This window comes from Panthera onca, chromosome F2, assembly GCF_046562875.1.
Source record: "Panthera onca isolate mPanOnc1 chromosome F2, mPanOnc1 haplotype 2, whole genome shotgun sequence".
NCBI lineage: Eukaryota > Metazoa > Chordata > Mammalia > Carnivora > Felidae > Panthera > Panthera onca.
In genome coordinates, this window is record NC_138356.1 from 69,179,823 (window position 1) to 69,206,752 (window position 26,930).

At 44.2% G+C, this 26,930-nt stretch overlaps 1 protein-coding gene across 11 annotated transcripts in view; it reads right to left on the minus strand.

Moving 5' to 3' along the window:
- Window positions 1-26,930, minus strand: part of LRATD2 (LRAT domain containing 2) — a 135,342-nt gene that overhangs the window by 24,925 nt on the left and 83,487 nt on the right. For all 11 annotated transcript variants that reach the window (XR_013553507.2, XR_013553502.2, XR_013553506.2 and 8 more), the window contains one exon: window positions 21,157-21,241. The gene's annotated coding sequence lies outside the window, so the exon portion shown is untranslated. The remainder of the gene's footprint in view (window positions 1-21,156; window positions 21,242-26,930) is intronic.

The window sequence follows — 26,930 nt, forward strand, 5'->3', positions numbered from 1 at the left end:
TCCTGCAAGAGAGGGTGTCTGATGGACAGGCACACTCAGGGCAGTTACAGCAGGCAATTTATCTCCTAGCGTGCAAGCCCCTCCCCTGATTCCTCATTGGCTGAGTACTTACAGGGGTTACAGCCTTCCCCAGTGGTAACCTATGCCCATGTAAGGCAAACAGTAGTCTGATTGGAACAAATGTATGCTCTTTGAGGTGAGGCAGAGACTTCAGGTCTTTGGGGGCACGCTCCTTGCAAAGCTTGCGAAAAATAAGTCTGTGAAATGGAGAGGGGAGGAACCAGGAAGTGAAGTGTCTGAGGGTTTGGGACTCCATTGCGGGGCGGGGGCTGGTGCATATTTCCAGTAGGTCATAAACCTATTGTTAACCAGACAGCCCAGCTCTTATTTGGTATTTCTGAAACTGAATCATCTCCCTTATTTCTCACAATGCTCAGAAAAAAAAAATAAATAAATAAACAAAAATAAACAAAACAGAATTTTTACATTTAAGGAATTCACATGATATGATAAAGGATTGTTTTATCATAATAAAGGAGGGTGAGATATACAAAAGTGAATCAATGCGAAGTGATAATCTTAACCTTAGGGTGGTGCTGCGGAGAGTTGGCAAAATAAGACAAGGAATGTTTGCTTCGTACGTTCATTCTTTCAGCAGGCTTTTATCGAGCACCTACCAAGCACCAACCACAGTCTGGACTTTCTGGGAATATGGCTTTGAATATTCTAGAGCTTGAGTGAATTCACTAAGTGATCAAGAGGGAAGCAATTCAAAGGCAATGGTAGTGGCCACCATAAAGGAATGGAGTCAAATGTCCTCAGGGCTCTCCATAGTATTTATCTTCCTTCTTTTTAACCCTTTCATTTATCTTCAAAACTTGCCAGTTCCTCTTCCAGTGGTACACCACAGAAAAGGACAAGTGCTTTATTTGGCAACTTGCTAATATAGACTCTCACCCAGACAATCGTGTCTCTAAAGCTTTACATAATTCCATAAATGAAACTAAGGGCATTTAAGGCAGCTCAGGAGGAAGCATAGATGTGTGTGAAGAGACTGGATGCTGACGACCACCAGTTCCCACTTCTAGACCTTCTTTTATGAGTGGTAAGGCCGCCTCCACAGAGAGCTGTGGGCTTACTTCACAAAGAACTGATGATGGAAAGCTCCAAGGTTATAGAGAGGGCATCCTGTCTCCCGAGATCCTAGCAGAGCTCCTGGAACAGGCCAAGTAATTGTGGCCAAACAGGGTTCACTTTTTCAGATACTCAAAATCAATGGACTTGCTCACACTCAGAAGTAGTCCCCGCTGTTCGAAGCTTCCAGAACAGAGGGGTTGGGCGCTGGGGGAAAACTGTTAGTAGCAGAACAGATTGGCCAAGCTTTAAACAACAACAACAACAACAACAACCACCACCACAACAACAAATTTCCAGCTTCATGTGAATGATTTAGACACGGCAGAGCCACTGTGTCACATTAGTATATGGACTCTTCACCCCTCCTGTCTAGAGCACAACTCTTTTCCTATTTCTTCAACCCCTTCTGACAATTTGTAGTTGGCACTGAACATTTTACATGTGTCATTTTGATTTGGATGATGACAAGGTATTTCTTGAAATTGATTTACTTTACGCCGAATATGAAATTGGATTTGTGATGGTTGGAGCACATGGAAAGTCCATGAAAAAAGTACCAAAGCCACCACACTGCAGGCCCAGGGGCTGTGAATCAGGCTGCTGTTCCCATGGGGGGCAGGTGATGCCCTAGGGCTATCGCTCAGGACAAAATGGAAGGAAAATCAACTCCCTTTGAACTGGCTTGAGTATAAGTTTTTTAGGGACTGTCCTGACTGGTCTGAGTAGACAAACCCAATCGACATGAGTTCCCTCACATAGACCCTCCCTCTTGACTTCTTCCCAGGTCTCCTCTGTCCTCTGGTTGCATGAATCCACCTGATTTCTGGCACGCAGCCCTTCTCTCCCTCCACTCTCCCTCCACCTCTGACCCTCCATCTATCGCCCTCACTCCCACTGCTTCTTCCCTTCATCCTTCTCCAGCCCCCACCCACCTTTTTCTCCTTTCCTCATCTCATTCTGCCTCTTTGATGTGCTCCAGCTGCTGGGACTCCGTTCAACTCATTTTTCTGTTACTAACAAGGAACAAACGGACAACGATTATCAGAAACAGAATGGGAAACTCTCTTTCCACTCCCTCTGTAAGCACAGGACATGCACTTAACACAGTGGTTTGGTGGGAAAGAGGAGCTTTGAGTACAAAACCCACAGACCTCACCATGGGGATTGTGCAGACCCCTCAAATGGGGGGCTCTGTTCCTCCACACCTCAAAAGAACCCCCTCGGGATCATCAGATTCGACAGTAATCGCTGGCTCCTGCTTCTCTCCACTTGGACAGTTCCTGCTTTGGATCAAGGGCTCCAGGGACACTATCAAGGGAAGATGAAGGCTACTGGTAGACCAGGGCAAACATTCTCTTGAAACTCGATACAATTTCACAACCTTTTCCTGCTCCCATTTTACAGTCTTTATTCTGCATCAAACAAAACTGCTAAAAGTAGACTTCCTGCAAAACCTGTGAATGACTCCTGGTCTTCGCTCCTTTTGGACAAAGCTCCTTGCTGGGGTTCACAGGACACTCCATCTTCTGCTAATTTTCTCCTCTGAGGCCAGCTTCCCATCTCCTTCTAATCTAGTCATGATAATGTATGCATCTATCCCTGGCCATTGGTGGGGTCCCAGTTCTCTTGGTGGGCTCGCCCTCTCCACTCTTTCTACCAGTGTGCCTGGCTAACTCCGTTTGTCCTTTCACTTCAAGTATCGACGTCAACTCTTCCAGGAAGCCCTCCTTGCTTCTCCTACCACGTACACCTCTACCCTACCATTCACATGCACACCCTCTTCCCCGCACAGGTTAGATATGCATTCCATCCGTACAACCCACACTCCCAGCACGTGCCCACTCCTCCACACAGAAATCCACATACCCACACTTATACTGCCTACACGTGTCCAACCTTACACATCAGATTGAGCCATATGAAATTGCCCATAGTAGGTGGGGTTTTTTTTTAACCTCCAAAAAAGTAATTTGATATCATGTATTTTCAACCTATGTATTCTCCCACTTCTGCCCCAAAATACACACCTATTCCCAAATGCATGCTCTCTTGGCCAACACAAAACCTCCCAACTGCCCCTTCTACGAAGTATTATGTAGATGAATTGCATGGTGTTTTCATCTCCCTCACGCTCAACATTTCTGGTGACAGTACACATTTCTAGTAGCCAGTTGCACATTAATGTCTCAGCATATACTTTGGAAAGGTGACCTTCCTCCTCCAGTGCCTCAGAAGCCTATGGCTGCTGATGAAAAGATACCTGGAATGAAGACGCCTCAGTATTTCAATAATTCCATTGTACTATAGAGCAGAAGAAACCCTTAAATCAATCTGTAGAGATTTCTGAATGACAGCAAAGTGTTTAAAAATGGTACAGAAGGTGGAACAAGGAAGAGGCTGAAAAGAATGCAATCCAGCTCCACAATTATTGAGAACCCCCTACGTGCCAGTGTTATGGGCTGAATTGTTTCTTCCCCCCAAATTCGGATACTAAAGCCCTAACCTTCAGTGTGACTCTATTTGGAAATAGGGCGTATAATGAGGTAATCAAGGTTAAGTGAGATCGTAAGGGTGGAGTCTTAATCCACTAGGGCTGGTGTCTTTCCAAGAAGAGGAGACACCAGAGATCTCCCAATCTCTTCCTCTGTCCGTGGAGACAGGTGAGGACATATCCAAAAAGCGATGTCTACAAATCAGAAAGAGCGGCTCTACCAGACATCAACCCTGCACTGCCAGCCCCTTGGTCTTGGACGTCTAGCCTACAGAACTGTGAGAAAATAAATTTCTATTGTTTAAGCCACCCGGTCGGTGATATTTTGCTGTGGACGCTCTAGCAGACTCTACAGGCAGGCACACTATTCCAAGCATGAGCAAGAGGGCAGCGAGCAAACAGATGAGGTCTCCACACTCATAGAACATACACGCTGATGGGAAGGAGATGGACAATAAACAAATACATGAGTATCATAGCCTAATTAGCGTGAAGACGAGAAAAACAGCAAGGAAAAGAAACAGAGAAGGGATTGGATTAACAAGGTAGTGAGATGTCAGACTCTGTAAGGACTTGAAAGCCATGATCAAACTTTGAATTTAATTCTGTGAAACGGGGAGCCATGGCAGGGTTTTGAGCAGAGCAGTAACCTTAATACAGGTTAATGAGGCAGTTTAATAATAAGCCTTAACACCCAGGCTAGGTCACTGGGGGGGAGGACAAATTAGGCTGAAGCCCGGGGCAGTGAGGATGACCCTGGCTGCACTGTCTTCCATGTGATGTTTACAGATGAGGACACCATGGGAGGGGCCACAGCTCAGGCAGATAGTGGGGGACAGACTCACCCTAGCACACATGGAATAAGTCCATGCTGTAGTTAGTGGCTCAAGCTCGACTGCTCACTCCCTTGCTGAAATTTAAGACATTATTTGATCTCTCCACCCTTCACTAATTCTCTCTGTCAAACAGCGTTTAAAATAGTATTTCCTTCTGAGGTTGTGATAAGGAATAAAGGCGATTACTCCAGAGGACACAGAAGAATTATAATTACTGCCACTTATGGATTCTTATGTTTTCCTAGCACTGTTCTCTGTGCTTTTTATCTATTTATGCAACCAATGCTCATAACAACCCTCGAGTTAGGTACTCGGGGTTGCTCCTTGCCTCTCTGGAGCTTATGTATAAAGCAGTAAAAGCCCCCTTTATTTTACTTCCATCTTTTGGAAAATTGTCATAGTAAACGATTCTGTCAGAATAGGACATTCTTTTGGCATCTGCTGGGAAACTCCAGCAAGAAATATACCAGCCTTTCATGTTGATGAGGTGACTGGGGTTCCCTTAGATCTGGTGCCTTTGTGCACCGCACAGCTTGCATATCTGCATGAAGCAAGCCTGCAGATATGATTGCTATCCCCATTGGACAGATGAGAAAACTGAGGCTCACAGAGATTAAGTAACTTGGTTGAGATTGTACCAAAAGAACGTCACTATGCTTTGAGCTAAGGCGCCCAGCACAGTGCCAGGTACAAAGGAGGGTCTCATTAACGACCAGGGGCAGTTTTTGTCATTGTGAGAATTGACTCAAATAGACAAAGTGGAGTCCATTACAGGCTTTTGCCTTAAAAGGGAAATGATTCTAATGACAGCAAAATGGACAAATTGGGGGGGGGGGGGATGGGAGGGGAGGGATAATTGCATCACCTGTCAGAATTGGTCCAGTGTTGTTAACTGGTCGTGCAGCACAGTTTAGTTTTTGATGTTGTGAAACAGAGTTTTTATGTGTGTTTAAAGCTTTGTTCTTTGTTAAAATGCCTTGCGTCTGACATTCTTTATCATCTTCACAAGGTTTCTACATCTAGTCCTGGTGATAGCCCTGCATTGGCAAGAGTGCAAGGTATCCCCCAGATTTCACAGATGTAAAACGGGAGACTCTGTGTCCAGCATAGTCCCTTGTTTATGGGTTAAAGGACTGGATGGAGAAGCCTTAAAGTACACGTAAGCATGGACTCATTGACTCGTAGCCCCGGACAAATGGCGCGCGCATGCGCACACAGGTTCCTGTGCTCCCAGAGGCGAAAGTGATCAGGGACCATCGGGAATGAGAGGTTTCAGCGAGTGGGCAACTGTCCTGCATGTTTTACTCCAAAGATTTAAGAAATTCCTTGAGGGGCGTCTGGGTGGCTCCGTCTGTTGAGCATCGCGTCGGACTTCAGCTCAGGTCATGATCTCACAGTTGGTGAGTTCGAGCCCCACGCCAGGCTCTGTGCTGACAGCTCAGAACCTGGAGCCTGCTTCGCATTCTGTGTCTCCCTCTCTCTCTGCCCCTAGCCCACTCACATTCTGTCTCTGTCTCTCTCAAAAATAAATAAACATTAAAAAAAAAAAAAGAGAGAAATTCCTTGAAAGAAGAAACCAATGATGTACACACCATGATTTAACTCCTACTCAGCAGTTTTTAAGTGTGGCGCGGTATCCATAAATAAATGAAAACTGTCCCACGTTACAGACAGACCTATCTGTTGGAAATGCTAATTTTGAGGATATTTTTCAAAAACAGAAGCATTCTCCCTGTACCGGCCACCAAAAAAAAAAAAAAAAAAAAAAAAAAACAAAAACCAAAAAAACAAAAAAACAAACAAAAAAAAAAACCAGAAGCATTCTTCCTTTAGGTTTTAAACCGAGAATACAAAACATAAGGTAACCTTTTCTTGATGTCTCAAGATCAGCCTTTTGCTGTTGGTGATCTTTTCTCAGGGCACCTAGGAGTCATTCCTAAATCTATACAGAACAGGCCAGGGAAGGGTCCGAGAGGGACATCTCATCTTTGGTACACGAAACAGCCAGGCGGTGGCCTGGCACTTTGCCTCTTGCCGGGTTGTGATATCAACTTCCATTCCCACAGCTCTGTTAGCCGCAGGAATGTGACTTGCGGAGAGGTGGGGATTCCAGATGTTTCCTTCACTTTCCCTACAGGACCTGGGTATACGCCGGACTGAACCTGCACTGTAAGATACACCATTAGTTTTTGCCAGTAAAAAAAGAAGGTGCTACCAAACGATGCCCTAAATACCAAGGATGTGAAGATGCTTCATCAGCAATGAAACAGCGTTAGTTGCAAAACACAACACTGTTCAGAGACTCAAGCAGTTAGTTAGGGGGAGGGGGAGGGGGCCAGACAAGGGCCGTGCTCTGTTAGTAAAGAGTCGGGTGGGAGTGAATTTGGGATAACAGCACTACTATGCATTGGTTGCTATGGTCAAAAATGTATTTGTAGGTGGGAAGCATGTTAAGATAAAATTCCCAGGTGGGGGGAAGGGCTGAAGGAGTGAGGGGCATTAAGGAGGACACTCGCTGGGATGCGCACTGGGTGTTTTGCATAAGTGATGAATCACTAAATTCTATTCCTGAAATTATTATTTTAAAAAAGAATACCCAATTCGTATTTTTGACTACATTATAATGTCTGCTTTCTAACATTATTGACATGGAAAATTTCTCTCTCTTTTTTAACTTTTTTTTTTTTTTTAATTTTTTTTTTTTTCAACATTTTTTATTTATTTTTGGGACAGAGAGAGACAGAGCATGAACGGGGGAGGGGCAGAGAGAGAGGGAGACACAGAATCGGAAACAGGCTCCAGGCTCCGAGCCATCAGCCCAGAGCCTGACGCGGGGCTCGAACTCACGGACCGCGAGATCGTGACCTGGCTGAAGTCGGACGCTTAACCGACTGCGCCACCCAGGCGCCCCTCTCTTTTTTAACTTTTAAAATTATGGTTCAGTATTTAAATAAATTCTTTCGACAAAGAAAAAGAAAGAACAAAATTTCCCACTGGCTGATAAAATCTGGGTTCTGGAACCTGGAAAAGTGGGCACTTAGCATCAGATACACACAGCAGCTCACCTCATGGACACATTGCAGACTTCCGGATCAAAGTACTTCCTTTTTTAAGTACTCAGAGCCATTCTGAGAATGTTAGGTCCACTTCTTTCCCATCTATGGGAATGAATGCAGAGAAGCCTTCTTATCAGGAGTGCCTATCAGGACAGTCTCTCTCTCTCTCTCCTTCCGCTTTGCTGCCTTTGACTTGGGCTTCTGACTTTTCTGAATAAAAGATATCACCCCTCCTCCACAGGTCCTGCTATTTAAAAGATGTTTAAAAAATTTTTGTGCTAGGGGTTGCATGGGTGGCTCAGTCAGCTAAGTGTCTGACTCTGGATCTCAGCTCAGGTCATCATCTCAGTTTGTGACTTCGAGCCCCGCACCAGGCTCTGCGCTGATGGCACAGCCTGCTGGGGATTCTGTCTCTCCTTTCTGCCCCTCACCCGCTTGTGCTCGCTCTCTCTCTCTCTCAAAATAAATAAATAAACTTGAAAAAAATTGTGCTAGAACCAACAAAGTTTACAGTGACTAATTCTGAAAACAGTAGACGCTTATTACATAGTAGGTGCTCATTAGTTAAATGCTCAGTAAACACATGACCAAGTCAGGGGCAGAGTCTTGAACCCGAGTGCCCGCCTCCCGCTGCTTTGCTGGGAGCTTTGAGGGGAGCTAGTCTCTCTCAGTTTTCCTCTCCTCATATCAGGAGGCCGAATGGGATTATGAGCATAAATTGTCAGGCAGGGTGCCTGGCACGTAGTAAGACCTCAGTTAATGGAAGCTGAGAAACAGTCATTCACTTTTGCATCAGATTTGCCGAAACTTATGGGCATCGAGATGAAGGGAACAGACTCTGCTCTGGAAAAGCTCAAGGCTCAGTGTGGGAGGCCAGTGTAGACACCGCCAATGATACTCTGGAGCAGTGGGGCTTCGCCCGAGGGGGCCGACATGGTCTGCAATGGCCCCGCCGCATCTAAGCAGGTGATGCTAGAGCTGAACGGGCATTTGCCAGATGGACACATGGGAAAAGAGAAAGGCGGGCAGAATATGAATCCTGCAACGGGGGAGGAGACTGAGAAAATAGTACTATTTCTGGGGGCAAGAGGCAGGGGAGGAGGTAAGACAAACAAATGGGCAGGGAGCCTGACATAAGGTTTTGTGTGCAGGCATAAGGACTTTACTTTTTCCCCATAGGAAGTAGGGGGACAGTAGGAACTACTCACACAGAGCTATACCTTCACATCTACTATGGTGTGGCAGACGGGCTGCTTGCTGTGTGTGCATGTGTTGGGGGGTTGGGGGAGGCCAGGTAGGGAGGTGATTTCATTCGTGCTCCCCCAACTCCAATCCCATAGACACACTCCTCTGTTCACGGCTCGTTCACTGTAATGAGTTTACAAATTCCCACCCACTCTAGAGTTGAACATCTAAGCAAGAAGTCCAGATTTAGAAAACCAGATATCTTTTTTCTTTGTCATTATTTTGCTCCATCCCGACCCTTAAATCATCCTCTGCCATCCCCCACACTAGCCTGGGGCTAGCACATAAAACCCACAGACAGCACCTCCAGCTTGGAGTAGCTGTCCCTCTGTTTACTCTCCCCCTTAGTAACAGCTGTCACTTAGTCATCCGAAAATAGAAGCAGAATGCCTACCACATATTTACTCCGAAGTGTAAGGTGAGAATAAAAGGGTGAATAATATAACTATAGTGCCTACCCTCAAGGAATTTTTAGACTGACAGACAACTTTCTATAGACTGGATGCATTTCTCCTGTGCGTTGCTCCCAACAATGCTATGAGATGCAGGGTATCGTTATCTCCATTCTAGAGATTAGGAAATGGGTTTTGGGAGCTGAGGTGACTTGTCCAAGCACACAAATAGGATTCCTCTTTTGTTCTCAACATCTTTTCTCTTATTCTTTAATCATCACCTTGTCAGGACGGGAACCTCTTTCCCATTCCTTATATATCATCCTTCCTGTGTAGGGAACTCAAGGAACAAAACATGACCAACCTCTCTACTCCTTCTAGACACAGAAGAGTGACTCGAGGTGACTAGCAGTTTGAAAGGAGAAACTGCACACCTAGTCCTTTTCTTTCCCTGCCTCCTGAGACTTGACCTAGTCTCAAAGCACACCTGCTGTCCTCCTCCATGGCCTCCCTTGCCCACACATCACCACTAAAAGCATTGCCACCACATGGCTAAGTAATGTGTCCATGGTTACCTATAGGTTTGAAGCCAGGTGGCTTCACCCCAGAGTCTCTATCCTTGACCACTGCGTTAGTTTGTGAGGGGTGCCATAATGAAACACCAAAGACTGGTTGGCTTAAAGAACAGAAATATATTTCCTCACAGTTCGAGAAGCTGTAAGTCTGAGATCAAGATGTCAGCAGGGTTGGTTTCTTCTAAGGCCTCTCTCCTTGGCCTATAGATGACCATCTTCTCCCTGTGTCCTCACATGGTTTTCCCTCTGTGCGTGTCTGTGTCCTAATCTCCTCTTCTTATAAGGACATCAGAGATATTGGACTAAGGCCCATCTGAATGACCTCATTTTACCTTAACGATCTCTTTAAAGACCTTACCTTTTAATACCTTCACATTCTGAGGTAATGGGGATTAGGACTTCAACATGTGAAGTTTTGGAGAACACAATTCAGCCCCTCCACATCCAGTAGCTAAGACTGTCTCTTTCATGGCTAGACAAGATTGATACAAAAATAATGGGAATGTGAGGGAAGAAGCTATGTAAGCTCTCAGGAATGGATAAACAAATTAATGTGGGAGTTGAAAAGAGGAAGGAATTACCTCCAGCTCCTGGAATGGGGCAGGGCTGTGAAGAAGATAAAGGAATGCCCCTCAGGGCTCTTGGCCGTGGCCAACAGAGACCAACTCTGGCTTCCATAAGCAGATTAATAAAATATATATAGTGGGAAGAATAGAAGATTTACAGAATGCAAGAAAAGGATGAAGTTGGTGTGAAAAAAGCATAAAAAATAAAATAAAAATAAAATAAATAATAAAATAAAATAAATAAATAAAAAATAAAATAAAATAAAATAAAATAAAATAAAAACATTCCAAGGGGTCTGGGTGGCAGAAACCCATGGAGAGCCCCTTCCAAATGTCCCTTCCAAAATGAATTCACTCTAGTCACTTCTTCCCTTATAGCACTCCCTTTGAGACTCAGATTTCCAAGATGGAATACAATGAAGCTGGCTTGAGGCACACATCTATTCCTTAGAGCTTAAGGGGTCCAGGATGCCTGGAATAAGGCTGCATCAAGTAGGGGTGGGTAGTGCCTTGGAGACAGATCAAGAGGCTGTCAGCAGGGGAGGGGGAGTAAATGCTGAATAGGTAGAAACAGCACCACAACGGAAGGCCTCATTGTCATGTTATAGTTGGGGAAACTGAGTCTTAGCTTTAGGTGCAGCTGGTGATTTAAGAGATGCGGGATTTATAAGAAGTTCTGCTAATTCTAAATGATGTGCTCTTTCTAGCTACCCCATAGTGCATCAGGTTGCCCAGTTCCAGGGTCAGCAAATGAATATACGAGTAAATCCATAAATAAATAAGTAAGCAAACAGGTACATGACAAAGCAAGAATTCTGGAATTTTAATCCACTAATAAATATAAACTCTCTCTTCACTACTAAATTGAAGTGAAGGCTGAGGTATGCTTAATAAGAGAGCTTTTTTTGTTTGGTTATCATTAATATTCAAGAGAGGGTCTGAATCCACACAATCTACCTTTTGCAAGAGGAGAACGAGTTCTCGTGTTCTCTCCTATCAATTCATCTGGGCCACGACAAGCTAAGGAATCTTTGTTCACAGCTCAACTCTTGTAGGTGACCTCTGCTTTCCTGCCATTTGGATTATTAAGGCTACCAGGCAGGGGTCATGCCCACCTCCGTGTTTGCAGTAGCACTTGATACGTTGGTGGATCGCAAAAAAGCAGAAATTAACATTAAGCAATGTGGATAGGTTTGTCAGGTATATGTGAGCAGGAATGCTGAGTTCCATATTTGGGGAAAGGTACTTGAGAAGGGGTGGGGGTGGGGGAACAGCAGATCCTGCATCGGTCAATTGATTGGGTACTTAACGAGCCCCCAATTATAAGTCCAGTGCTATGCAAGCCCCTCAAAAGAGAGGCAAGAGAGTAAGCCAACAGCAGATTCTCAGGAATGTTTTGTCTTTCTAGTTACAGGTTTTGTAACACAAACTTCATCTCTGGAATGAATTTAAAGGCCGACTCACAAGGGCATGTCATGTCCATGGTATTCTTCTCCACAACCATCATGCTAATTATGAGAAAAAGATCAGACAAACCCAGACATTCTGCAGGATACCTGGACAGTACTCCTCAAGAAGACTGTCAAGGTCATGAAAAACAAGGAAAGACAGAAACTGCAAGAGACCAGAAGAGGATGAGGGGACATAACAGCTAACTGCGATGTGGTACCCTAATTGGATGCTGAAATAGAAAGAGAACAATACTGGATTGAATAGTGCACCCATTTCCTCCAAAGTTTATGTTTACCCAGTACCTGAGAACTGGACCTCATGTGGGAATAGGTTTTTTGCAGATGTAATCAAGTTAAGAGGAGGTCATACTTGATTAGGATGGCCATAAAGTCAGTATGATTGGTGTCCTTGGGAAAGGAGGAAAGGTTGTACACAGAGACATAGACCGAAGGGGAGAAGGCCATGCGAAAACAGAGGCAGAGACTGAAGCGATATGTCTACAAGCCAAGTGTCTTGGTCTATTTCGGCTGCTATAACAAAATACAACAGACCGAGTGGCTTTTAAGCAAAAGAAGTTTATTTTTCACAGTTCTGGAAGCTGGGAGTCAAGATCAGGGTGCCCGCCCTGGCAGATGAGGGCCCCCTTCTGGATCACAGATTTCTTTCTTTCTCTCTTTCTTTCTTTTTTAATGTAAATCCATTCGTTAACGTATAGTATAATAATGATTTCAGGAATCGAATTTAGTGACTCATCACTTACATATAACACCCAATGCTCATCCCAACAAGTGACCTCCTTAATTGGGTCACAGACTTCTTGCCATAGTCTCGCATGACAGAAGGGGCAGGAGAAGTCTCATGGACCTCTTTTGATAAGGACATTCATTTCCTTGCCTAGGACCCCACTTCCGAATACCATCACATTCCACATCAACATTTCGACTTACCAACTTCGTGGAGATACAAACATTCAGACCACAGCACCAGGGAGCTCAGGATTGCCCGCAACCATCAGATGCTAGAAGGTTTCCTCTCTAGAGTCTTTAGAGAGACCATCATACTCTAGACACAATGCTTTTGAACTTCCAGTTTCCAGAACTGTGAGAGAATACATTTCTATTGTGTAAGCCACCTAGGTCCTATGTTATGGTAGCCCCAGAACACTAATGTAAGAACATTATTGGAAAAAATAATGGCAGGATCCAGATATAGGCTGGATTTTAGTTTAATAATAAAGTGCTGACATAGGTTTCTTAATCTGGCAAGTGCACTACCATAAGATATCGACAATAAGGTATATACCAGAATTCTCTGCACTATCTTTGCACATTTTCCATAAATATAGAATTATTCCAAAATAGAAAGTTTAGTTTGGGGAAAAAAGTCGACTCGCGGGCTGTATCATCTTTGGACTAGCAACGCCCTAAGCTTGGGTCTCCTCGTCAATAAAATGGAGATAAGAACAGCCCTATTGAGGGTTTATTTATTTATTTTTGAGCCCACGTCGGGCTCTGTGCTGACAGCTTGGAGCCTGGAGCCTGCCTCAGATTCTGTGTCTCCCTCTCTCTCTGCCCCTTTCCCGCTCATACTCTGTCTCTCTCTGTCTCTCAAAAATGAATAGATGTTAAAATTTTTTTTTAATTAAAATAATAATAATAAACAAACACGATAATGCGTATAAAGTTTAGCAAGGCACATCATTTCTCATTATGAATCTGTCACTTAGTTGATTTGCCAGTCCTTCCAAATGCATGTCACAGTGAATTTGCCCAGCTCATGCCCTCATCCATACCACTATTTAAAATCTTAACAAAGAAAAGGACTGAGCCTGGGTGGCTCAGTCGGTTAAGGGTGTGATTTCGGTTCAGGTCATGATCTCACAGTTCTTGAGTTCGAGACGTGTGTCGGGCTCTGTGCTGGCAGCTCAGAGCCTGGACCCTGCTTAGGATTCTGTGTCTCCCTCTCTCTCTCTGCCCCTCCCCGGCTTGAGCTCTGTCTCTGTCTCTGTCTCTCTCAAAAATAAATACACATAAAAAATTTTTTTTTAAAAAGAAAGAAAAGGACAGAACCCTTCAGGCTTCTGTTGGATTCAGAGACAGTATCCCCACTGAACAGGAGTTCTCTTTGTCTATGAATCCAGCTAAGTCATGTGTTATATCTCAGTTGAAAACCTAGGCACCCGATGAATCAACATCCCCACATGCCCACTAGTTGACTAATCTTACTAAAAAGTAAATGAGGTTAGTCCAGGGAAGATATGATGTTTTCCTTATCTTTTACAGGTGACCATGTAACATCATGATTAGGTGGAGTTATACTCACTCACAGGGTTCAAATGTTAGCTTGTACCACTCACTAGCAGTGTGCCGTTGGGTAAGTTGGTTACTCCTAGATTCAGTTCACCCACCCGTAAAATGAGGACAAGAATACCTTCCTCATAGATTTGCTACAAAGTTTACAGTAAATAATGCACGTGAATCACTAAACCATAATTCCTTACACACAATAAGGACACAATAAGGACACTTTCATTGCCTGGTGCAGTGACTGACATGAGAAGCACAAAAATTGTATGTTTCAAGAAAAAAGCCTGTAAGTGAGGACACTACAGACTGAAGAGAGACCGCAACTTGACCAATGTCGCTGTGCAAGTGAATGACAGCAGTAACAAGTAGAACATAGGATGTGTGGCTCCAACGGCGTTTCCTCCGCAAGGGTCTCGGGAATAATCTAATTGCTTTTGTTTTGTAGATATGGAATCTGAATGCAAACAATCCCACGGGCTTGTCCGGGGCCCCATGGTTTGTTAGGGGTAAATATTACACCTCCACCTCATGTGTTCCAACTCCTAGTGTAAGCTTTTTTTCCTCCCTCTTCTGGATTCTCGATAGCTCCTAGCAAAATCTATGCGTAGGGCATCCAGTGTGCACTTAAAGAGTTGACTGTTGATATGTGGTGTCTCAGAAATCAAGGGCAGCTCTGAGAGTTACCAGACCTTTGAGCAAGGGCACTAAGGATGAACACAGCAGAGCCAGGACAGATTTGATTAAAACATGGTGCTTTGCTGAAAGACCTGTGGCTATATCTTAGCGTAAATACTAGAAAGGCACAGTAATCCCAGAGGCTTCAGCAGCATGCATCACAGCTCAGCAGTATTTTGGCAACTCAGGGAAGCACCAGGAACGTTCCGGCCCAGCTCTGTCTGCCTCACTCATACTGTGGAATTTTGAGCAAATCATTTCTTCTAGCTGTGTTGCAGTTAATATTGGAAATAATGGGGCCAGAGAGTTTCAGAATACTTCATGGTTTTTCAAAAAGACGTTTTGGCTCTTGGCCATTGTCTCACTTGTCCCTCTCGAGAACCTTCAAATTATTATTGTTATTACTAGATTACAGTCCCTATAATATAGATAAGAAAGCAGTTTCAGTGAGATAGAGTGGTATTGTTTTTATTGACACATATATATTGTCAGCAATGAAAATAAGGAAAGTGGTAGCTGTTCATATTTGCTGAGCATCTATCACAGTCCCAAGCATTTTAAGAATATTTGTCATTCAATTTTCACACAACTCTGTGAAGTTGTTGATAGTTGTTACCCAGTTGTATTCTAAGCCACAGAGACATTAAGCAATTTGCCCGAGGCAGCACAGCTAGGAAGTGGAGGAGTCAGGATGTGAACGCAAGCAGTCTGGCTCCAGAGCCCCATGTTCTTACTAGTAAGCTCTAATAAACACAACCTCCTGCTAAAGAAAGAGCTTGTGAGACACACACACCCCCTTGTCCTTAAAGAGCTCTCAGGCTAGTTTGAGGAAACTGACATGTAAATTAGATCATTAACATTTAGGAAGATAAAAAGTATAAGGTGCACTTGATCAGAGCAATGGCATCGGGTGACTAAAAATCAATATGGTGGAGATTGGATTAAAATCTGACCTCCTGACCGTATAATCAATAATTATACAGCCTCCTGACCGTATAATCAATATTCATTCTTTTCTTTATTCAATAAACACTTAACATTAAGTGTTAGAGATTGGAAATAATAACGATAATAATACAAAGACGTTGTTCTCCTCAAGAACCAGTTACAGTCCAGAGAAAACACCTTCCAACCTGCTTCAAGCCCCCAGCCTTTGTTCCAATATGAACGCACCAAGAGCCCTCCAGGTACCAGCTGAATCGAGGACTCTTTCGCTCTCCAGGGCCCCTCCCACCTCCTCTGCCCCCCACCCGTGAAGAGGGCCATTCCATTCCAGTCCCACTGGTAGTCGTCCCGGATTGATCGATTTACATTACAGCCTTTTCTTTTTTACTTTATGTATTTAAACGCAAGTTAGTTAACGTACCCTGTAGCATTGGTTTCAAGAGCAGAACCCAGTGATTCACGTCTTACACGTAACACCCAGGGCTCATCCCAACAAGGGCCCCCCCTTAATGCCCATCACCCATTTAGCCCATCCCCGCACCCACCCCCACCTCTGGCAACCCTGAGTTTGTTCTCCGTGTTCAAGGGTCTCTTACGGTTTGCTTCCCTCTCTGTTTTTATCGTATTTTTCCTTCCCTTTCCTGCAGTTCATCTATTTTGGTGGCCTGATTTAATATAACCTCAAACCCCCCTGCTTCCACTAAATGTAGGGTCAAGTGGGACCCCTTAGAGGTTTCTTCTCAGTAGACCGGGTGGTGCCTCTGCCATGAGAACTGTGCTCTCTGATGCCAGGTCTCCAGCAGGAGTCTCTCAGCCTTCTCGGAGCCCAGCAGCGGTCAGCACGCTCTTCAGTATCGGCTAGAGGTTTTCAGCCAGTCCTCACGGTAACGTTGATGAAGGAGGGATGTAGTCTAACGTTCCACACCTACTCCCTCTGGGGCCAGACTCATCTCAGAAGACCCGTTCTCCAATGTTTGGAGGCTAGAACCCATGAGATTACAATTAGAAAATGCTAACGATGGCGTTTTATTCTTAAAATAACTCTTAAAATTCAGCTATAAATTCCACTATGTAGCTCAGAGTGTGCGAGGTAAGACTATAAAATATGCCTGCTTCAACAACGTGACTTCCAAATATGGTCATAGTTCTTTCATGTTTCCAAGTAATCACCAGAATACCCATCCCGCCTATTAGCAGAAAGGCCAAACCTTGAGCCTTCCCTAGCAGTTGCTGGAGGAGTCCATCGCTGTATTCACGCCATCTAAAGGGCAAGGAAGGGGTGGGGGTTGATTCTGTTTCTAAATAGCGAGAGCAGAGAGAACACATATCCAGTCTGCCAACTATCACTTCTTGCTGCCACACTGTGCCACTATCAGACTGGCCCATGACCTTGTTGACCCAGGTCATCGACCAGAGCACAGAGAATCCCCAGGTTGGACCACAAGACTGGCCACTTGACCCCAGGGCTTAACCAGGGTGCCCGGGTCCGGTTTCAGCCACTACTTGGCCAAACCCAGCTGCCCCTTATCCCTCTCCACGCGGAGTGCTTCCATGAACCTGGGCCACCTACCTAGGCTACCTCTGTTGGAGACGTTTTTGATCGTCTCCTTCATTGGGCTTCAGTTGGACCACCCTGGTCCCTCATGGCCCATCTTCCTAGCTTCACATTTTCCTGGCTTCTTTCTGTCCTTGGACAATTAATGCAAGCTGGTCCCCCTCTTCCTCCTCGGGGATCAGTTTTGCATGCCAGGGGTCTCAGCGATGGACACCTTCATCAAGGGCGTGCCTTCGGTTACCCCTCCTCCTCACGGACGCCTATTCATTCCGAGTCTGTGCCACCCAAAGAGTCATCAAAGCCTCTCCTTTGAACGGAGATCTCCTTCAGGACTTTCACCACTGCATCCAGTTCAAGAAGAGTCTGGCCTCTTTTTCAGGATCTCCCTCATCATCTCCACCCTGGAGGCAGCACGTACACGTGCCAGAGGGCATGTGCGGGGTGGCAGCTGTTTGCCTTTCACCAGAACACAGCGAAACCCAAGGGGCATGGACTCCACTTTGGACAAACTGGTCGGGGCAGGGAGGCAAAGCCACAACAGCAGAGCGATTGTACATGGCCTCGTCCACTTTTTCTCCTCTGGCCTGGAAGCCCGGCAGTTAGAGCACAGCTTGCCTGTGTGAGCGGCTGACCCGCAGAGGGTGACCCCAGGGAGGAGACGACAGCCAGCCAAAGAAAGTCTCCAGGATGGAGTTTCTACGTCAGCGTGACTCATGGCCCGATCGAGCCCGTGGTCCTCAAATGTGAACCCTTGAGGTTCGCCAGGGCTGGCGAGGCTGCTGCTGTGAATTCGGAGGACAAGTTCGCGTAGGCAAAGTGTGTTGTTGTGCCGGGAGCCGTTTGCCTTCCCTGTCTTTGTTCCAGAGGCCCGGGCGGCGGCCTTCACCTGCTTGCCTTCTTCCGGGGTCCTCCTGCTCAGATAAATCAATTAAAAGCATCATCTACTGGAGGAACACAAACGCAGGCAGCAGGAGAGGGCCCGGAGGGCCAGGTTCTGTTCAGTTACTCTGGGTTTCTGGGTTTCTAAGCACGTTCCAAAAATATAACCCCCACCGCCGTGGCAAACCTGCCTTTGATGAAACACAATGTACGATCTCTAATGTTGACACAGAACAGATGGGACTTTGATTTTTTTTTAATCTGTTCTCGATAGAAGAGAAATAAGCACAATGGATTTTTTTTCTTGATTGGGAGGGTTTTTCTTTCCTTTTCCTTTTTTTTTTTTTCCTTCCTCACATGCATATCTGAGACTGAGAGTCCTTTGGTTCTTTCTCCTTGTTTGTCATTGATCCCTTCTATAACAGGGAGTCTCTGGTGGACCGGGCCTTTCTTTTCTCATCAACCAGCCAAGATGAAGGTTACTGGCCCCCGTGTCCCTTCCATCTGGCTCAACAGAGAAGTTGTGGGAGCTGCACACCCAGAGCGTCCTCAGACTTACAGGCAGTGAGATAGTGGCTTGTCATTAATGATCTACAAAGTGATGGCTGAACAGGGGACATGAGGGGCAGTTAGCCTCACCTACCCCAGATATTGCTCCAATCCAAGCAAACCTGTGGGCAAGCCATGAGAAATTGGCTTCAAGACAAGTCTCCACAGACTGCAGCCCATTAGCCCGTCCTAAACAGGTCTTCCAGAGCCAACCCTGGTTGCAGAATGTCTTCTTCAAGCCCTCCCAATGACTGCCAACAGATCCTTTGAGCATGATCTAAGCATGGAATGCTCTTTGGTGCGGGGATGTCCACTCCCCCATGATTCCATTCCCATAACAACAGCTGTTACAGGGGCAGATTGCAGTAGATACTGTGAGACAGGTTAGGCCCCACTATATTAACTCCAAACTGTTTGATTAGATGATAACAGGTACAACTGGATAGCTGCTTAAGCCACATTTCAAACCTAATTTGCTCTTGGGCTTTAATTTCTTCCCACCCAAACACATCGTTCAGGAAAGAAAAACGTTACAAGAGACAGGGAAGAACACACAAGAGACTGCCACTTGGGGTCGTCTGGGGTCGTGGATGTTCTGCCCAAAGCCGAGAGCAGTCTGGCCGTTAGTCTCAATTAGACAGCTCCCCGGCGTTGTTGGATTGATTCAAAGAAACAAAGGCGTCTTGCGTGCGAGTGGGTGTGCAGGTTTCGTTGACTTTCCCAAGCCCTGCTCACTGTGCCACCGTTCTCAAGGGGCTGTTGGGGTGGCAGGAGGGCTGGGAAGGTTTACGTTTATGGAACTGGTAGGATGGCAGCCTGGAGTCCCATCTTACAGCCTGGAGTCGGTCTCTCCAGTCAGTCTTAACACCCAGAGGCCAGTCTCCCCAGCACAAATTAAATTGCCCTAACCATTTTTCTGAAAGAAAAATATGGAAATAGGAACATCTCTCCAAAAACCATTTTTGCAGAGGAAAAAAAAACAAGATCATACAGCAATATTTTGTTAACAACAGCAACAGTAAAAACCCAAAATCATGATCTTCAAGAGATATCTGCACCCTCATGTTCACTGCATCATTATCCACAACAGCCAAGACTCGGAGACAACCTAAGCATCCACTGGTGGATGAAAAGATAAAGAAAAATGTAATATACATATTGTGGCATACATTATTCAGCCATAGAGAAGGAAATCCTGCCGTTTGGGACAACATAGATGGACCTTCAGAGTATCATGCTTAGAGAAGTCAGAGAATGACAAACACTGTATGATCTCTCTTATATGCAGAGTCTAAAAACCAAACCAAACCAAAACAAACAAACCCACACACACACACACACACACACACACACACACACACACAAACCAAACTCAGAAACAGAGAACAGGTTGGTGATTGCCAGATGGGGACTGGAGGAAATAGGTGAAGGTGATGAAAATATACAACCTTCCAGTTATTAAACTAATACATTCTGGGGTCTAATGTAGAGCATGTTGACTATAGATCACAATACTGCATTGCATATTAGAAAGTTCCTAAGATCTCAAAAGTTCTCATCACAAGAAAAAAAAAATTACTGTTACAATTCTCATCACAAAATGTTACGGTTTCTCATCATAAAGAATCATAATCTCTCATCACAAGAAAAAATTTGAACTATGCCACAATTGTTATATATATGCTATGAATGTTAACCAAACTTATTGTGGCAATCGTTTCCCAATAGATCCATATCCAATCATTATTTTGTACACCTTAAGCTAATACAATTTTACATGTTAATGATAGCTCAATAAAACTGGACAAAATTTTACAGAGGGACAGAAACTATTCCTGGGTTTATTTATTTTGTGAGCTAGCTCTAGAAAAAGAAGTCTGTTTCTACCTTTTAGATATTTCACACACAACGGAAGCATGTCCTCTTGGTGACTCTATTTCCCATACTCAATACCATGTATATAAACAAGAGGACATTGGGGCGCCTGGGTGGCTCAGTCGGTTGAGCGTCCGACTTTGGCTCAGGTCACGATCTCGCGGTCCGTGAGTTCGAGCCCCGCGTTGGGCTCTGGGCTGACGGCTCGGAGCCTGGATCCTGCTTCCGATTCTGTGTCTCCCTCTCTCTCTGCCCCTCCCCCGTTCATGCTCTGTCTCTCTCTGTCTCAAAAATAAATAAATGTAAAAAAAAAATTTTTTTTTAAACAAGAGGACACTTGTCATTTCGTTTGCCATGCTAGACAGGAAGTGACATGATACATAAAAGATACTCAATAAATGTTTTGGCTTTAAAAAAAAAATGTTTTAGCAGTCATTATTTAGTTAATGAGCATTGAGTGAACAAGCAACAGGAGGAGGAGAATGACAGCAATGATGCTGACTGTGGAGTAAAGAAGAGAAAAACAAGATGGGCTAATAACCTATGTGGGGTAACCTACCAATTATCTGATGAGTAAGCATAAGGAAGATGGGAGCACTAGGGACTCAAAGCCCGCTCTTACCACTTAGGATGATTAGTTGACCAGTCCCATCATGTCCCATGTCACTTTCTTCACCTTTAACATGGAGGTGATGATTCATCGCAAACTGTGAAAAATCAAGAGAGAAAACTATATGTGAAAGCATTCTGGAAAAGGGTTTGTACAAACATAAGGAGGTAATCTGATTTACAATCATAAAGATCTACATAAGTCACTCAGCATCTGCTCAAGTGTTAAAACATCATAACTACAGTCTATCTATAAAAAATGCAGAATAACCAGGAATGATATATTCTTTTTTGTTGTTGTTGCTGTGCAATGAATGAGCACAAACTTAGCTACTTAACACAGCACCCATGTATAATATTACAGTACTGGAGGTCTGAAGTCCAGGCAGGCTCACCTGGGTTTTTGCTTGGGGCCTCACAAATTGGAAGTCAAAGGTGACAACTAGATTGGGTTCTTATCTGGTAACTCTTAGGAAGAACAGCTCTAGAGCTCATTCATGTGGTTGCTCAAATTCAATTTCCAGGTTATAGGACTGAGGTCCCTATTTTCTTGCTTACTCTCAGTAAGATACCACAGTCAGCATCTTGAGACTGCTCTTAGGACCTTGCCCTGTGGCCTCCTCCATCTCAACAGCCTTCCTTGCATCATAATCTCTCCCTCTGACTTCCTGTTCTACAGCCAGCAAGATAAAACTCTTTTTTTTAAATGTTTTTTATTGTTTTTAATTTTTTTTAATGTTTACTCATTTTTGAGAGATAGAGACAGAGCATGAGCGGGGAAGGGGCAGAGAGAGGGAGACACAGCATCCGAAGCAGGCTCCAGGCTCTGAGCTGTCAGCACAGAACCCGACGTGGGGCTTGAACTCACGAACTGTGAGATCATGACCTGAGCCTAAGTTGGACGCTTAACCGACTAGGCCACCCAGGTGCCCCATAAAAACTCTTTTTTTTTTAAATGTTTATTTATTTATTTTGAGAGAGAAAGAGATAGAGCTTAAGTGGGGAAGGGGCAGAGAGAGAGGGAAAGAGAGAATCCCAAATGGGCTCCGTGCTGTCAGTGCAGTGCCTGACACAGGGCTGGAACCCACGAACCATGAGATCATGACCTGAGCTGAGACCAAGAGTCTGACACTTAACTGACTGAGCCACCCATGTGCCCCAAAGAAAACTCTGCTTTAAAAATATTTTTTAAATGTTTATTTTATTTTTGAGGGAGAGATAGAGACAGAGCACAAGTTGGGGGGCGGGGGGGGGGTGGGTGGGCAGAGAGAAAGGGAGACACAGGATCCAGAGTAGGCTACAGGATGTGAGCTGCCAGCACACAGCCTGACGTGGGGCTTGAACTCATGACCCATGAGATCATGACCTGAGCTGAAGTGGTTGCTTAACCGGCTGAGCCACCCAAGTGCCCCAGAAAACTCTGCTTCTACAGTGATTAGATTAGGTCTGCCAGAAACAGTCATTATTTTGATTAACTTAAAGTCAACTGATTAGAAACCTTAACTACACCTAAAAAATCCCTTTTGCCAGGAAATGTAATGTAATCATGAGTACAATATCTCATCGCATTTACACTCCTGGGGATTAGGGTTGGATATCTGGGGAAGGGGATATCTTAAAATTCTGCCCACCACAGATTAGGAACCCCTTGGAGGATAGCTTTGAATCTGTACAAGATCCCATTCATATACTCTTGGTGCCTGTATACTTACTTATACACGGCAAGTATTTAGTGTGAGTTTATTTTTTTATTTTTGTTCACTTAAAAAAATTTTTTTATGCTTATTTATTTTTGAGAGAGAGAGAGAGAGAGAGCATGAGTAGGGGAGAGTCAGAGAGAGAGAGACCCAGAATACAATGCAGGCTCCAGGCTCCGGCTGTCAGCACAGAGCCCGATGCAGGGCCCGAACCCACGGACTGTGAGATCATGACCTGAGCCAAAGTCGGTGGCTTAACTGAGCCACCTCAGTGCCCCTAATGTGAGTTTATTAAACAGAGACATGAGGCTTCTTTAGGGACATCTTCCTTGAAATCTCTGCTTCATAAAGAAAATAAGGAAAGAAAGTGCTAATAATTGCTAATTATTGTACATCTTGCTAATAATTGTACTGTACCCACCTCACCCCTCTGCCACCTAGCAAAACACCCAACATATAGTGAGCCCAAATAAATCATGCTGAATGAATAAGTGAATGAATGAATGGAAGAATTTTCCACTTAGGCTCAACTGATGATCTCTTTTGATATCATATTTTGATATGATAAGTTTTTTAGTCTTGTTTTTATTTTTTTTAATTTTTTTGGAAAAGAAGAGATTGGGGAAACCTCAACAGTAAGATTTTATCTTGCCTTTTTAAATTTTTTATACATGTTTATTTATTGACTTATTTATTCTGAGAGAGAGAGAGGCTGAGACAGAGGGAGAGAGAGAACTGCAAGCCAGAGCCCGACACGGGGCTCAAACCCACAAACCGCGAGATCATGACCCGAGCGGAGATCAAGAGTTGCATGGTTAACCCACTGAGCCACACAGGTGCCCCGATTTTGTTTTGACTTTTTAGACACTTTTTTTTTTTTTTAAATTTTTTTTTTTTAACGTTTATTTATTTTTGAGATAGCGAGAGACAGAGCATGAATGGGGGAGGGTCAGAGAGAGAGGGAGACACAGAATCTGAAACAGGCTCCAGGCTCTGAGCTGTCAGCACAGAGCCCGATGCGGGGCTCGAACTCACGGACCGCAAGATCATGACCTGAGCTGAAGTCGGACGCCCAACCGACTGAGCCACCCAGGCGCCCCTAGACACTTTTTATAAAAGTTTCTTCAGGGATTTGTTCCACTATGATCTACTTGCACAGAATAATACTGTTCCCCTTCCGCACAGAGAACAGTATTTCCAGACAAGAAGGAGATTTACATAGATCAAAGGAGAGTTCTGCCTGAGGCATCGGACAGCACCTGAACAAGGACCAACTCCAAGAGCCTTCTCAGAAAGAATTTGAGAGCCTTACCATTTTGCTAAGGAATTTGACTTCACGGAGCATCATAACAAACTAGATTCTAGCTCAGCTAAAGAGTGAATGGCTCCTACCAAACAAGGCACAAAAATACTTCCATTACCCATCCACGAAAATAACAAAGCCTCCACACTGTGCAAAGCTTCCTCTTTGAAAGCTGGATTGACAGATATTGGATTGAAGCAACGCAGCTTAATATCAAGAAACGACAGCTGGCAGCGTAGCGGGGAAACACAACCCACTTCGCTGTGGATAAATCAATGTTCTGCTCTGAGCCATTACTGCATTAGTGGCTGGTTATTACTTAAAAATAAAAACTCGCAAATGTATTGGCTACACCTTCATCAGACTGTCTCTCTGGAGGATTCTTTTATGATTCTTCTGTTTTCCAAGTTGCACAAAACAATTTTCCACTAAACCGTATCCCAGCATATTCTGCTTCCTAAACCAAACCATTTACATAATAGGTAATTTAACACACACACACACACACATACACACACGGAGGCACACAAATTAGCCAAATATATGTGTAAACAAATACCTTGCTAAGGTTTGGATACACTTGGAAAATGCAAAATATTTACACTATGGTGGAGGGGGAAGATGGGAGTAAAGTATATATATGTCACAAGTTCAAGAACAAAATACATTACTATTATCTAATATTTATGATAGCACTTGTTACACTATTCTAAGCACTGTATTTGTATTAATTCATTTCATCCTCACAGAAACTCTATGATGTGGGTGTATTACTAGTATCAACTCCCATTTACAGATGGACCTCTGAGCCAGGAGGGCAGACAGAAGAGCTGGGTATCAAATTCAAGAAGACTTAATTATTAGACTCTGCTACCGCTAGTATACTCAGTGGTGGGCTGTCCGGGCTTCACAACCACTTTGTTACCATGTGACCAGGTGCTGCCTCCTGCTGCTGGTTGGCTCCCAGTTCTTGGCTCCATTTCTCTAAGCCCCAGTTCCCACATCTGTAAAATAAGGATAAAAATAGAGGCAACCTCCAAGGGATAATTAATGTGAGGATTATTCATTTCTCCATTCGAAAGATATTCAGCGAGCATCTGCTCTGTGCCAGGCACTGTCCCGAACAATAAGAGGAATGGACAAGCTCCTGCCCTCAGAAAACTTGCCTTCTAAAGTGAGGACTAGACAATAAACAAAAATGCGGCAGAACTATACAGATTCTATAGGTGCTAAAGCAGTGGAGAGTGGACCTCCTCACTGGGCTGATCAGATACAAACCTGACCCTTGGGGTGAAGAAGCCACTGGGACATCTAGACATATCATAGAGAAAATGGTCTCACATTATTTAGCCAACACAGACTCAGAAAAGTTAAGTTTTGGCCTCAGGATACTGTGTCTAGTGAGTGATGGCGGCTGTGTTTTTCAGGTCTGTGGGACCCCCAAATCAGCAGTTATTCTAATGGAGATGTTCAATAAATGATCATTTTCTAAGCTGCTTGCAGCTGAAGAATCTTCCTCTTCTTCTAGGCTTTACATTATGGCTGGCTTTAGCACAACTGATAAAAGAAAAAGTGGGCAGAGATAGCAACTTGACTTTCAGGTACCAACTGCATAAAAGACTCTATCTCAAGACATGACTTCTTCCTGAGCTGGTCAAGGTCGTCCATAGAAATGGGGATCAGAACGTGCCATCTCAGGAGAAGGGCTGATGAACTCTTAGCAAGATGTCACTTTCTGTTGTCAGAATCCTCCTGGGGTGATTTTAGACAAGTTAAATAATGTCTTTCTTCCCTGTTCCTCATCTGCAAAATGGGGCTAAGAGGAGTCCTATTTCACAGAGTTGTTACAAGTGTTGAGACAGCACCATTTGAATGTTTGAATGAGATACATCCAAACATACCCAAATTAAATATGATGATTCTGATTTTCATCCCCAAACTACTCCTACCCAGCCTTCTCCATTTCAATAAATGGCAGTTCTGTTTTTCAAGGGTCTCAGTCTAAAAACAAGCCAACAAAAAATAAATTTTCTGGATTCTCTCCCCCACAACCCCTGCCATATGCATTAACAGAAGTCTGTCATGCCAACCTTGAAAATTACCCAGAATCCAACCACCTCTCACATATTTACCTGCTAGAACCCTTGTTCAATCACTATAATCTGTCACTGGATTGTTGCCATGACTACTTAATGGTCTCCTTATTTCCATCCTTGGCCCTCAATAGTCAATTCTCAAAGCAGTGACCAGAAGAATCCTTTAAAAATAGAAATCAGCTTATGACACTCAGCCCAGAACCCTGCAATGGCTTTTTCTCACACACAGAATAAATTCAAACCCTACACACTGTCCCTCCCCCATTTCCCTCTAAGTTTGTGTCCCCTCTCACATTCTTTCTCCTTAGGTCACAATGGTCTTCTTGCTATATTCCTTGAAAAACTCTTGCTATTCATGCTTTTCTCTGGGGCCTTTCCTTTTGCTTTTCCCTCTGGCTGGAAGTAACTCTTCCCCTTGGTATCCACATACATGCCCCCCACTCCTTTAAGGCTTTCTTCCAAAGTCACCTCTTCAGCTAGGTCTTTCTTGAACATTCTGTTTAAATTTCCAACCACCAACCCTCCAGCCAAGCACACAAATGTACTCCTTATCCTTCCTCCCTAGTTTTATTTTTCCCTTCACAGTATAAAACTTTTATTGCCTTACAATATAATTGACAAATATTTATTTTTTAAGTAGTTTGTCTCTCCTCCCTAAAATACAAATTTCAGGAGGGCAGAAATTTTGTCT